This window comes from Ostrinia nubilalis, chromosome 2 (genome assembly GCF_963855985.1).
Source record: "Ostrinia nubilalis chromosome 2, ilOstNubi1.1, whole genome shotgun sequence".
Taxonomy (NCBI): Eukaryota; Metazoa; Arthropoda; class Insecta; order Lepidoptera; family Crambidae; genus Ostrinia; species Ostrinia nubilalis.
This window is the reverse complement of record NC_087089.1, coordinates 7,510,277-7,523,866: the sequence shown is the minus strand read 5'-3', so window position 1 is coordinate 7,523,866 and position 13,590 is coordinate 7,510,277. Positions and strand designations below refer to the sequence as shown.

The 13,590-nt window shown below is 35.8% G+C and overlaps 1 protein-coding gene across 1 annotated transcript in view; it reads left to right on the top strand.

The window, feature by feature from the left end:
- The first annotated feature begins 3,377 nt into the window (after positions 1-3,377).
- LOC135081516 (uncharacterized) overlaps positions 3,378-13,590 on the top strand; it is a 61,783-nt gene continuing 51,570 nt past the window's right edge. The window contains exon 1 of the mRNA XM_063976245.1: positions 3,378-3,590. The gene's annotated coding sequence lies outside the window, so the exon portion shown is untranslated. The remainder of the gene's footprint in view (positions 3,591-13,590) is intronic.

Genomic DNA, 13,590 nt, shown 5'->3' with positions numbered 1-13,590 from the left:
ATTTTATATCATTAGTTATTTAATTATGCTAATTGCAAAATAACTAAATGGTTTTCTCTTCATCAAGCGACGTTCATTACGCTGTGCCTACAAAGAATTATTATTTTCTTAGCAGTAGCCTAAGGCGTTGTCCATCAGTCACTCAGAAGCGAGTAATTGAATCTTACACAAATAAAAATAGATCAAGACATTCCGTGTGCAGTGTAATTTAAGATTTTCATCGCGGAGATAATGAGTAGCAATGCGAATCGACATTAACTTTCACTGCTGTACGGCGCACAGTTGGCCTTAAATCCTCCTTTGGGAAACCGCAGGAAGTGAGATTAAAAAGATCGAGTTTGCACGTTTGTTTTTATTGCACGGGGAGTCATTAACCGATAATAAGACGGGCAGAACGTAGAAACTCATTTTAAATGACCATTTTATTAATTTTCTACTTCTCATTAGGTAATATTTATAGTAAAAGAGTAATTAAACCACATAATAATAATAAGTACTACTAAACTTCCTAGTGTGAATGCTTTTTATGCGATTTTAAATATTTCATTAAGGTACTTGAGTGCTTGGTTGGTGAAATGGTTCATGTTATGATGAGTGTGATTGGTGTAAAAAGTAAAAAAAGAAAAGAAACGAAATAGCACAATTTTTGCTGCAATATATTACACCAATTACAACCTACAACGTACAATTACTCAGTTTCCCATTTATGCTGTATGGTTTTTAGGTGATTTTTGTCCTAACTAATATAAATAAAGAACTCTATCTATTAAAGCATATTACGAGCTACATAATGATTACGTACTCGTATATTACCAAAAGCATTTTCCTTGACTTTTGTTTCATCAGCAATTGAATTGCCATTGACAACGAAAACTATAAGTTTATCTAAGTAATAGGTAGTAAAACAACTTACCTATATTTTTTTCAGCTATTGTTCGAGTGTATTAATTTAAGTTCGATTTTTGTTTCTTTCGGTTTAAACACATTTTATGATTGTGGTGTAACAGTAAAGAGGTAAAATTGAGGGAACCACATAATCAAAACAAACTTGTAAAGCTAGAAGTTCCTGAAAAAATAGAAGTTCCTGCAGTGGAATTAAATCGCCTTTAGGTAAGTGACGTATTTCAAAATATTTTATATTAAAATAAAATTCGCGTAATTATTTCTGTTAAATAAGTAATTATTTATATGAAGCACCTCACCTCCTATACTTTAGCGGTCGGTTTATATTTTTAGTCAAGCAGTTACTTGTTTAATAAATCATATAAATAAAAACACATACCATATTAAAATTAAGTAGGTATGTTCTTATGTCTTAGGCAATTGCAAGATGTCTAACGTCACTGAAAGGCCAACTGTGCAATTTGTTATTATAAATATTCGCCATAAATGCAAGTAGGCGCAGGTGTTGTAGGGCAGCTCAGTTAAGTTGAAATCCAAAGCTCTGTTATAAACTTACGACCAAATCTAAGTTAGAATATTAATAAGGCGACAGTGACGTTATTATACGGTTACGTTGATGTCATATCATAAAGAAGTAAATGCATGACGTGATGTCAGAGCCTTGCCTTTATTGTCAGACGTTTAGTGTAAGGTCCATAAATATTTGATTTCCTTCTTATTTTATGTGATATGAATACGTTACTACTGTCATCCATCTCTATAATAATGTAGGCGAGTTCACAGTAACACAATATCTAGTTTGCATACTGATACGACGTAATTATAGTATTGTGTTTGTAAATAATCACTTAATTCCGCAAACGCTTTTTGTCGCGGTGCCATTCAACACGGTGCGCGCTACTCGCTGTTTCTTGTTCATTCATCGCATTTTGCCTACTGAATCATGTTTACACACACTTAATTGCTCTTCACAGTAACGTTAACCTCAACAGCATCTACGAGGCTTAAGAAAGCAAATATTTTCCCACATAAACCGAGTTCTTGTTCCGCATTCATCTAATTTGCTCGTTCACATGTCAGGACCAGTGTGAAGCTGCCGGTGCCAAGCACGTAACCGCATTAATCTATAGCGCTCTGTGCGGTAATTTTACTATAATCGCGTTGAGCAAAACACAAAACACTTCATTCACTACCTCGCTACGGTCCAATGAACTAATACATCAGTGTAACCTATCATTATGCCACTTTATGTATTTATTTATTCATAATTTATGCTTGTTTGACATTTTATAGTATTATATGAATTAGATTGAGCTATTTTAAGAATTAAAATAATGCTTATACAGGCTGTCTCAAAAAGTAGTGTCAAGCCTAAGCCCAGAGGTAGAGCATCACTAGGGCTATCCGAATCACCCCTATGTATTTTCCGCGATATTTAACTCGAAAGTTGTTTTAAATTTCTGTGCTTAGGCACTTAATCATAACTTTCAAATCAAAAAAGTGCCTAAGCACTTTTTTGATCACTGTGGCGCGAATACTTAGTCAAGTTACATGCCTGATTTTTTTATTGTTATTAGATGAATACTAGGTCTAGCTGATTCAGAAGTGTTTACATCTATAACACGAATGTAAACTAAAAACCTGTATGTTGTAAAAAAAAACATAACTCGAAATCTATCAAAAGTCGCGGTGATTCGGGTAGCCCTAGTGCGACTAGTGACTAGATGCTCTACTTCTGGGCTTCGGCTTGACACTACTTTTTGGGACATCCTGTATATTCAAGTTTTCGGTAACTCTCAATTAATATATTTTTATTCTTATCACTCATCCTATGTAGTAATGTAAACTAGCTACTTACCAGATAAACTGATCACGATTTTATAATTAAAAAAAAATGTATAAGTATACTCGTACTCGCTTAAGTTTTTTTATAATGTATTCTATTGAAATTCATTGACGGATTAACGGATTTAGATGAAATGTGCGTGCATTGCACTTAAATGACATGAAAAAAAAAAAACGTAGCTTTACTTTAATCAAGAAACATCTTGGTCAAGTGCAATTTAAAAGCTCAAGGAACCATGGCGGTCTATCGCTAGTGAGTATTAGCGATGATATTTTATATTAAGTTATATTTTAAGTGTAAATAGAGCAAACAGTCAGAATGCACTTAGTGTTTTGGTTTGGTATCGATGGCCTTAACCGATGCCATTTATGTTACCGTCGTGTCCTCTTCCGTCTAGGGTTTGCAAGCGCTAACACCAGCGAATTGCAGCGTTCAGCTCCGGGCGCTTTATTGAAAATTCTATCTATCTGTTACAGCAAGAAGGCGCTTTTCCCGGCGGAGAATATGGCCCTTGCGCCGGCGCAGCACGGTCGCTAGTCGGGTGGCTGAGCGCAGGCGGTGCCCGTTATCCGGCGTCAGGTTACGGTCACGTCTATAAAAGACCGCGGCGTCTTCTTCACCATTTCATTCGGTTTGAGACGCCCGGCCGGCTGCGTGTTCGCCGCGTTTTCCGAACATTCGCGCCGGTGTCGAGCACCAAAGTTCGCTAGTTCGCGGTTCATTTGTTCGGGACTTCGGGGTCCAGTGCTCGCTTCCCAGCCCCGGGACAGTTTAGTTTCCTGTGAACTTTGAACATTATCCAGTGATCATCAAAGACTGTGAAGCAGCCTGCTGTGCACAGGTATAAAACGTGAATTTTACACTAACCAACTTTTCCTAACAGCATTTAAAATATTTGAAGAAATGCATGAATCACATTACGAGTGAGTAGGCATTACACAAAATGTCAGATTTTTATAAGTAATTACGCAGTTTTCTTTGATACTAAAGATTAAAATTTGTTATACATAGTTTGTCAACATTTTTTAGCATGACAATAAATAAAATAATTTTCAACACGAATGTTATTACATAAATAATTTAATATTTATATTATGTATGTGGATAACCAAATTGAACTTACAATGTTATCTAACTAATGTTATAAGTTCAATTTAGTTATACACAATAATATTTTTTGTTATCTTATTATTAGGGGACATTGACCTTTTATTATCCATTTTTATCATCGCATGTTATACTATTAATATTTATTTCGGAAACAGGGGCCATATTGAGTTCAGTTTCATTTCAGGGAAAATAATATCAGTTTTTTTTTTAAATATGTAGAGATTGCAGGGATATAATAATATAGCGATTACTTTTGAATCATTCCTATTCTTAGCGCAGAAAATAACAAAACCAAAAAGGTTAGATACGAAAAAAAAACAGGTGTAATACACAGTCCTAGAATAAACATAATGCCTGCTTCATTAATCCCCGGCATAAACTAACCATTACGCTAACAGACGTCCTATAAAAATACTTGTTTAACTCACAACTTGCATCAAAATAAAATTACTCGTGTACGTTTAGATCAATTTTCTGCTCGATAAATGTTATTCATGATCATGACTATAAGAGGTCTACAATCACTAAATTACAAACATGTCGTCTTTTACCTTTTATTCGCACGGTCCTCCGCGGCCCTATTGCTCTGTACAAACGCAAGCTATTGGTATGAAGATGATAAAATGATTACCGTCATTACTAGCGAATTACAAGGAGACGGTCTCTTAGGGTATTACATGCACTCGCGTGAGATATAGGCTGTGTGCGACGATTGACGTTTTTGTTGCCACGCTGACTTCTAATAGTTCGTGTAAGCTTTAGAACACAGGCAGGTGGCTAGAAAGAAAGCTATTGACATCAATTTAGTTTGAAATAACTCTTATTTCCTTGGAGATAGTCATTACTTGCTAGGTGGATTCCACCACGATATACATATACGATACACTCATGCGTTAGAAAATAAATAGAAACGTTTGAGGGTAAAATGTATGATGCACCTATGATATTTCAAGCTTCAAGGTCCAATTATCATGTATTAAATATATTTATAAAAAGCTACAGGTTGAGATTATGATAATAACACTGTATACAACTGGGATTAGTCAAGGGATAAATCTGAGCTACGATTATCATGATAGTTTTATGTTTAACATCAACGTTCACCTTTTTTGTGCAAAAAGCTGCGTGGATCGAATCCAGAAGTCGTGTCTTTTTTCCGTTCCTTAAACATGAATGAAAATATTTAGTTTCATAGCGGTAAGTCGTCGTCGGAGATAAAAAAACTTGGAAAGTTCCACGTTGTATCCATGTTAAAAACCTTTTTTGTAAATCATGATACGAGTATATATTATTGTGAATAATTCTTAACATTTAAAAAAATAAGAATAACTAGTTAGGAATAGTTAGAAAATGAGTTTAAAATATAAATTATTTAAAGGAACTTTAACTTGAAACTTAATTCTACTAATAGGTTTTCAGTCCAATTTATTTGCCGGCTGTTCTTTAAATGGGTTAATAATTCAAACATAAAGATTAACATAAAAAAGATATTTACAACTGTCCCATTACAATCCTATAACTGATGTCTTTGTGAGCAACTAGAACTAACTCGCTTCTATTTTCTCGGTTCTCGTTCTAAGACTAGTTCAAGAACAGGTTGCAAGGCGTCGACCATTACAGGATGCAAGTTATTAAAAATTTAATAACCCTCTCCTAGTCTTTTGAACGACTCCCTTCAGGCAAACCAAACACTAACCGTGTAAAAATAAAACTAGTAGGGAAAGTAAAGAACGTAGGGCCGCGTAGTAACAAAAACGTCCCCCATGTTATTTCCATGGCAGACTGTTAACTAAATTATTACGCGTAAACGCTATTTTATTACACTTTCATTTATTATGCTCACAATGTCTTATCGTCGTCATTACAAATAAAGTTTGAAGGAGCAAAAAACGTATACCAAATCATTTTACCGTATACTGAGTCATCACAGTAGGAGGTATTTAAATACAGACAGAGTTAATACCCGTCACATTTTTTACTCTTAATTAACCATTATGGCCATTAATTTGAAGACTTAAGATTTGTCTTCTTTTTTTGTTTCGCACGCTTACTAGCATTTTTTTAGTATTTCGGCTACTTAGCTTACGGGTATTATTATAAAATTATGCATTTGTGTGTGTAAGAACTATCACAGATTCATTGTACATAATTAACTACCAAACATCGTGCATAAATAAGTATCTAAAGTGAAGTTGATTGCAATATTTTATGCATTAACAGAGATATTGTGTTGTGAGAAATCAGGTCCACTACCATGTAGAATATGTATATTATAAGTGCCGCTTTTATGGATTACTCTGAACACTACATGCACTGCTTTTCCTCACTTTCATGTTCTATGCATAATATCTAATTGTAAAATGAGCTCTGGTAGTTACTTCTTAAGTGAGTATCGGCGTCTCTACAAGTGGAACACGTTCGCCATCTTGGATTTTAACATTAATACTACGAGTATAATCGCAATTAGCGCCCCGACGACCCCGGAAGGCACAAGACATGCTCGTAGCACTCGTAACAGGCACCAATTTTTATTGATAGAGTTTGCAATTGTGGTAAATAAGCATCATGTTACGTGTACGTACTTATGTATAAGTAGGTACCTACATACAGTTTTTCTCAACACAAACAAGTAGGTACTCTTTAGAAACAACCAACTACAGCTCTTGTAGAGCTATGGGCAATAGGATAGTGTTTGATCTTAATCAAATTAAAGTATAAAAAGACAGTACACATTAGTATAAAATGGCATACAAGAGAAGGTAATAAAACATCGAACATCAATAACCCGCGTACTTACAAATTATTTGTATGTCGTAAGGTGTTACCGCAAAAAAAAACACGTCTATGATAACCGCATGCGTGGGCGCAACCAGTTAGTTTTTTGCGGCCAGTGCACGCGGCCTTGACCGCCCCACCCGAATCAATCTGTCCTGGTCCAGTTATGAGCCGCATATCGAATTCATATGGCGCCCGCCCGGTTGGTGTCACCATTGTGTTCTGCTTATGCGTAATGCGTATCGACTCTTTATCACTTATAGACTTAATATAGTGGCTTCAGTACGCGTTTTGTAGGGCAACTCTACTTTAGAATCGCTCAACGAAACAACGATGCATTTTCCTGTATGCTGAACCAAATGATAAATTGCTCTTTTATAAAAGCTCACAAGTGAAAATCGACCGTGTTTTTTTCTGACAAACGTGCCAAGTTTTCAGTAACATCTTATTTGTAACTGTACGTTACATCTTGATCATGACTATGTATTCTGTCACTCTATATGTTATCATTGTTACTTTAAAATTAAAACAATAAAGCACTGGCTTGCAAGGAATAATATGTTTTAACCTTTACCTTTTGCAATTCATCAATTTGATTGATATGAAGTAACAATAACATTTGTTTTTTTGCCAGCGCTACACACTTTATTCATGGCAATAAAAAGTTACAAACCACAAATAAAGTGAAATTACTAAAGTAAAAAACAGTATTCTATGCAGACATGAATATGGTACAGAATTGAGTGAAATGAGTCGACAAGTGTCTGGAAGATTAATGGTTTTATAGTTAGGTAAAATTGATCATACGTCGCAGTTTATTATTATTTGATTGATTGATCGGTGTTTAAATAGAAGTTTCGCTAACATTTCTCACAGTTTCACGCGGCAGTCGGCATGCTATCCAAACATTTAGCCTCGGCTTGAGCTGCCGGGCATTGATAATGACCTTTATTTATGGCTACGTGTTAATCATTATAATTTATAACAAATTGCAAATTATTTCACGGTTCATACACATACACTTTAAGTTCCATTTAATTTACTCCTTCCTCTTTATTTAAATATGATTTATGGAGCAATAGTTGGGTTGCTTAATACAATTATTAATGTTTATTGGATTTCACCTAAATAAATATATTTTCTTTACAAATTAGTTTTTACAAAATAAGTTACCTGCATATCAAAGAAAGTGCCTGATTAGTTATTAATTTATTAAAATTAGCGATGTGAATTGAATCTATTGTGTTCATCACACTCACAGGCAGATACACGATTATGCATGTACGAATAGTTCAAAGGGTCATACCCTAGACATTCGTGCGTGACTCAGAGTTTCACAGGCTTTGAAGAGGTATTTTTGAACCATTCGACTTGAATTCGTGCACGGAACAAATCATGTGCGTAATTGACAACTACCGATTTTATTTATTTGTAACCATTCTAAATAAAGTCTTTGGTTGCTTTTAGTTTGGGGAAGTCAAAAGTTAAGTTAAAAAAAAAGTATATTTTAAGTTAAGTTTAAGTTTCCTTCAGACAAAGAAAATGTTATTTAACACAAAGACAATTTTAAAAGCTACGTAACTTTTATACCCATCTTTAAATGTAGGTTTACCTACATCTAAAAGGCTTTTCATTTGGTTGTATCAGTCTGCTACCTCGGAAGCCGCAGTCAGAGACGATTTCTAAAATCCGCCAGAGACATAATGTAGCAGCAGATCGGCGGTGTAATTGCGGCATGCACCGTGCACGTACATAAGGCCCCACTACTTTCCCCACGACCCAGTGCCCTCTCAGTCGAAGCCGACCCACTACTGCCGCACAATTCCGTAATGTCTCGCATTTTATTTGAGATTTGCCGTGCCTCATTACACGTTCAGCGTACAGTTATATCTAATAACACATCTCTATTATACGATTGTCCACTTCGAGTTATCGCGCGATAATCGATTGTAAGTAGCACTCGCCATTGTCATAACCAGCCGATTTGGATAGAGATTTCTTATTCGCATTTTATTTGAATGCTGATTATGATAAGTGTGGATAAATTAAGCTAGTTGTTTGCTTGATTATCATAATGAATAAAATAGATCAGGATTTGCATGTCGCCATTTTTACTTATGCTATTGATCTTACAATTTTATAGTTCCGTAGTTACCTATAGTCTTTATCACATGAACTCAACAGGTACTGCATTTATGTAGTGTTTATACATGATATTAGTATTTTTATCGGCTATAGAAATCATCACAAAAGAGCTATTATGTTTATTTTTCAAAGAAGGTTTTTTTGGTTGTTATGTATTGAAGTGAAATGTTTTTACTTTCTTTCGGAATTTGCATATTTACACGTGTTTGCGAATATTTTCATACAATGACTTGTACTAAGAAGTCACGCCTACATCCTTGTAACTTACCCAAAAATAAAATATCATCTGGTAATATTATGGTAATAATAGTTTTCACTAACCATTCTTAAATCACAAATGATTTAGGTAACCTAGTTGTTAAAAAATAACTTTTAGTTATATACTTAGCTGCAGGCGGAACTGAAAACATTTAATAAATTGCAGATTTATATGAAAGTACCCGAGATTCTGAATATTAATCAGTTTGTACGAGAAATTTTAAGTCATTAATCATCATCAATTCATTTAATTGAACGTAAAATTAATGTGATCATGTTGATTGAGTAATTTATGACTCAGTGGGTGATGAGTGGCTTGTGTATACCTTGTTGGAATTCGGGTAACAGTCAATATTTGGTCGTGAGCGCGTCTCCGCGAGTGGACGGTGCTGCGGCGGCTGTGGGCATAACGCTCGCTATCGCCTGCATCTCGCGGCAATATGCCGCCTCGAGTACAGTTACCCGAGATTTTTAACATTCCGCTCTATTCGCTTGACGAGTACGTAAACATTCGTAGGCGTGTCCTTCACGGGTTTGGGCCAAAACGTTTTATCCACGGAATAAGACTTAGTGGGTTTAATAACGGTTGTTTCATTTGACAAAACGACACAAATGTAACTTTCACTGACAGTTCGGATCACGTAGTCGGGTGGAAACATTAGTGGTGTATTGTTGGGTATAATGGATTTACCACAGCCGGCCGGGCCAGGGCGCGTGCTCGCGGGCGCACGTCGCGCGCGACCCACTAAGCTGATGAATAAACGAGAAAGTGCACGCGATACCACCTCGCATTATGTCCGGCAATCGGCAAACTTAATAATTTTGAGTTATTATGACTCGATATCATGACCCAAAAAGTGAAGGTGCGTATTGTTGTGAATTCGCTAGTGGAACGTCGAAATTGACTTTCCAATGCGTCTGGTGCATAGATGAATTGAACTTTAAATTATGATTAGTTAAATTATTCAAAAGCTTGTTTAGATAGGATATGAATACATTAGTATTAGTGTTTGCTGTAAACAAGCTGATTCATTTGATCGATAGTGTGAATGAGCTGGTGGTTTTTCGCGTGCATTTCTCTTGTAAGTGGAATAGTGTAACGCTCACATGAAGCGAGCGTCAGTGGTGCGTGCGCTTGGGAACCGTGCCGCCCGCGCTGCGGCGACCCGCCCGCTGCATCGATGAGCTCACTTGCCACTGCATACGTATCAGACATCTAATCCAACGAACACATCGATATTCCGCTTCACAGGTCATTAAATTAACTATGTCCGGCCTCAGGCGTAATTATCGCTAGGCATTAGATGTGCTTATAAAAGCCTACACGACCTTATCGACACCTTAACACCTAACTAAGGTGGCGATTACTCATTATGTATCTTAACATCATTTAATTTGAATTAAGAGCATCTTCCGTTAAGGCCCCCTGTAAGTATATTAATTTATTACCTTACAAGGAACATGCAATAGGTGTCTTATACGCACTTATACCATTAGCAATATAATTTATGCAGTGTAAAGAAAAACAAATTAAAAAGCTCGAAAGCTTCCAACAATATTTCTGATAGAAACTTATCTCCGATAATGCATAGTGCCCGCGAATTTATGTGATATTGTTATACCATCCAAGCACTTCAAAGGCTGGATAGTGGATAGTTAATTGAAGGCTGGTCGCGGCGCGCCCACGACACCGCGCGGCGGAGCGTGACGCGGCCAGTTATCCGCTGACCGCGACACTCGCGCTTCCTGGAGGCACAACTGGCTTTCGTTATTACAGCGAACCGAAGCAGGCATCTATAGGAAATCTAAGGCATGGAAATATTATCTTTGTAAAGAATAGGTATCATATTTTACAGCGGCGGTCCATGATATCTAGCGACAGGCTTTGATAGCAAAGTTTTCATATCAACTGATGAATACTTAATCATATTTACTAAAATAAATATATCGAAATAAATAAGTATAACATACTGATTTATCAAAAAGTTTGAGATGAGATTATTAGAAAAGAGATGATATTTCCATAACAATATTTTCCCCAAAGCTTTCTTGAAAAGTTGATAATATCATTACAATTTTATTCCAATCGTCACGACGAGCAACTATTCATAGCATTCTGATAGCATTATGTTTATTATTCTAAACAACAAGTGGTCAGTGTCAGCTCATTACACGCGTTATGTTTATTTTGATATGTTGCTCTGCCGACAGATGTGTGCTCGATGCGCCGTCTGTCACTGCGATCAGATAACGTGTGCGGCGATGTAACGAGTGTATTATTACGACAATGGCGCTGATAACAGCTCACTTATCTCCGCCGCTTTGTATTTTTATCGGTCAAGTATTTCCAGTCCGCATCGCAACTAGTTATGTTAATTTTGTGCCGTCTCTCAGCTATTTTTACCTAGTACGGTACGATGCACTAGCGTGCGGTAATATAACGTAACAATCATTATCACAGCATTATTTTGTTAAGTGGACAGCAAAACATGATAGATTGCCGTTATTATTAGGAAAAAGAATGACATTACAAGCATGCTGTAGCTTTTTTCTTCGAAATATTTGATTTTTTTTTATTTTCAGTTTACGTAAACAGGACAGTGATTGATTTAAGTGTTTAATTTTCAGTTCATAAAATTGAATTGAATAAAATAAATGATTGCATTTTTATACAGTAAACGTTAATAATTTATTTTCGAACGACATTGATACAGAACAATAATATAGATGATTGCTGGTTCCAAATGATGATTTTATGTCTTTATTTTTATAAGAGCTTCCATTTCTTGTTTGATTTTCTTGTTGGCTCTATTCTGATGTTAATTTTGTGTAATCTTATTAAAACTACATGTATTAGAACCATTTATTTATTAATTATTAGTTATTACTAGATAGATAATAATTTACGTAATAAAATAATTATATGGTCTATATTTTAATAAACATCCATTAATAGACACAATTAGTTTGATCGCTTCGCATATTTTCGTGGCCAGGTGCTCGTATATTAAGTTAATGGCTTATTAGAGCCGCCCGCGCATCAGCATAAACACCGAGAACCGATTCACAGATTACGTGCACTCATGCAATAAACATCTGAAAATATCCATAGGATATTAAAATTATCAATTTACAAAATGCCGGATGCCTCCGTCGGTACGCCAGTTCAAAGCTCTCTTCAAGACGTGCTGTCTCTAGAATAGCAAAATCAGATTTCATCATCTCAATTATATGGAGGACGAAGCGCTCTTAATAAAAAGTTATGAACGCAAAATTGAAAATCTGAAATTGATGTTATTTTGGATTATTGGATCAATTTTATTAAACGCAAAAACCATTCACGTGCAGACATTCGCAGACAACAATAAGCCACAATAAAGCAATAATGTCTAAGAATGGATCATAAACAAAAGTGAGCCGAGCTAAGCATCGCTAGTCCCTTCCTTGTGATCTCGGGCGTGCGGTTGTATTTGAAGCTGTACTTATTATTTTTTATTACATAATAATTGTGGGGACGCTGTTCCGCGGTCGCCGACCAGAGCCTGCACGCCGCCTCCTGCACCGTATCAGATCAGGATCGGCTCCCGCTTCTCACCACGACAAAACAATGAGATAATATTATCCACGCTGTCAACGATCGCTGATGATCGAAGTCACGTTGTCGCTTCGAGTTTTGAAACAAGGGCATTACCCCTTTTTCGAAAGCTCCGGACAATACTTTCTAAAGAAGCAATCACAGAAATCACGAAATGACGTAAATTGATAGAAAGTGCTACTGTGATTTGGTATTTTGTCATTATCAAAGAAATATTGCTACGAAAATATGAACGCGTGCATTAGACATCAACGCGCTGTGACCTATGACTACGTTGTTTCCGTAGCTCGTAGCAAAACGTGATTTGTTTGCTACGATGCAAATAATTACCCGAAAAGCTACCTACGGTTTTTTCCACGGTTTCGCACGTATGAATTCATCACTTAATTTGAAAATTATCAATGCCACTAAAATTTATAGCGACCGGACTATTTTCATAGTCATAATTTTCAGTTTAACAAAATTTAATAGTACCTATTATATATTTTTTACGAAAGAATGCAAATTTGAACAGATAATTGCATAGATGTAATGGGTTAGTAATAAAAATTAATCATTAATAACTTTTATGATGGGAAGAGTTTCAGAGGGTAATACGAGTACACGTGATGGAAAGATGTTAAAAAACTTATATTTCTGGAATTGGAAAGTAAGGTCAGTTACATTTAAAAGCAAAACGATGCGATATAACGCATTTAAAGAAATATAACTCTACGCGGAGTACAAAAGAATGCTAATTGTTTAACAAAATCTAAAGTTATCGCGGACGAAGTCGAGGGCAATATCGAGTAAAAGATAAGAATCAACGGACCGGAGAAATCACACCTAAAAAGAAATAAATAATTGTGTTAACCTACTATAAAACATCATTGTGTACGTATCTGCTTCTAATTTGTAATTATAGGCGTAAAATTCGATATAATAGCGTGTCGGGCCGTGTCCATCGTCAAGTCGTTTG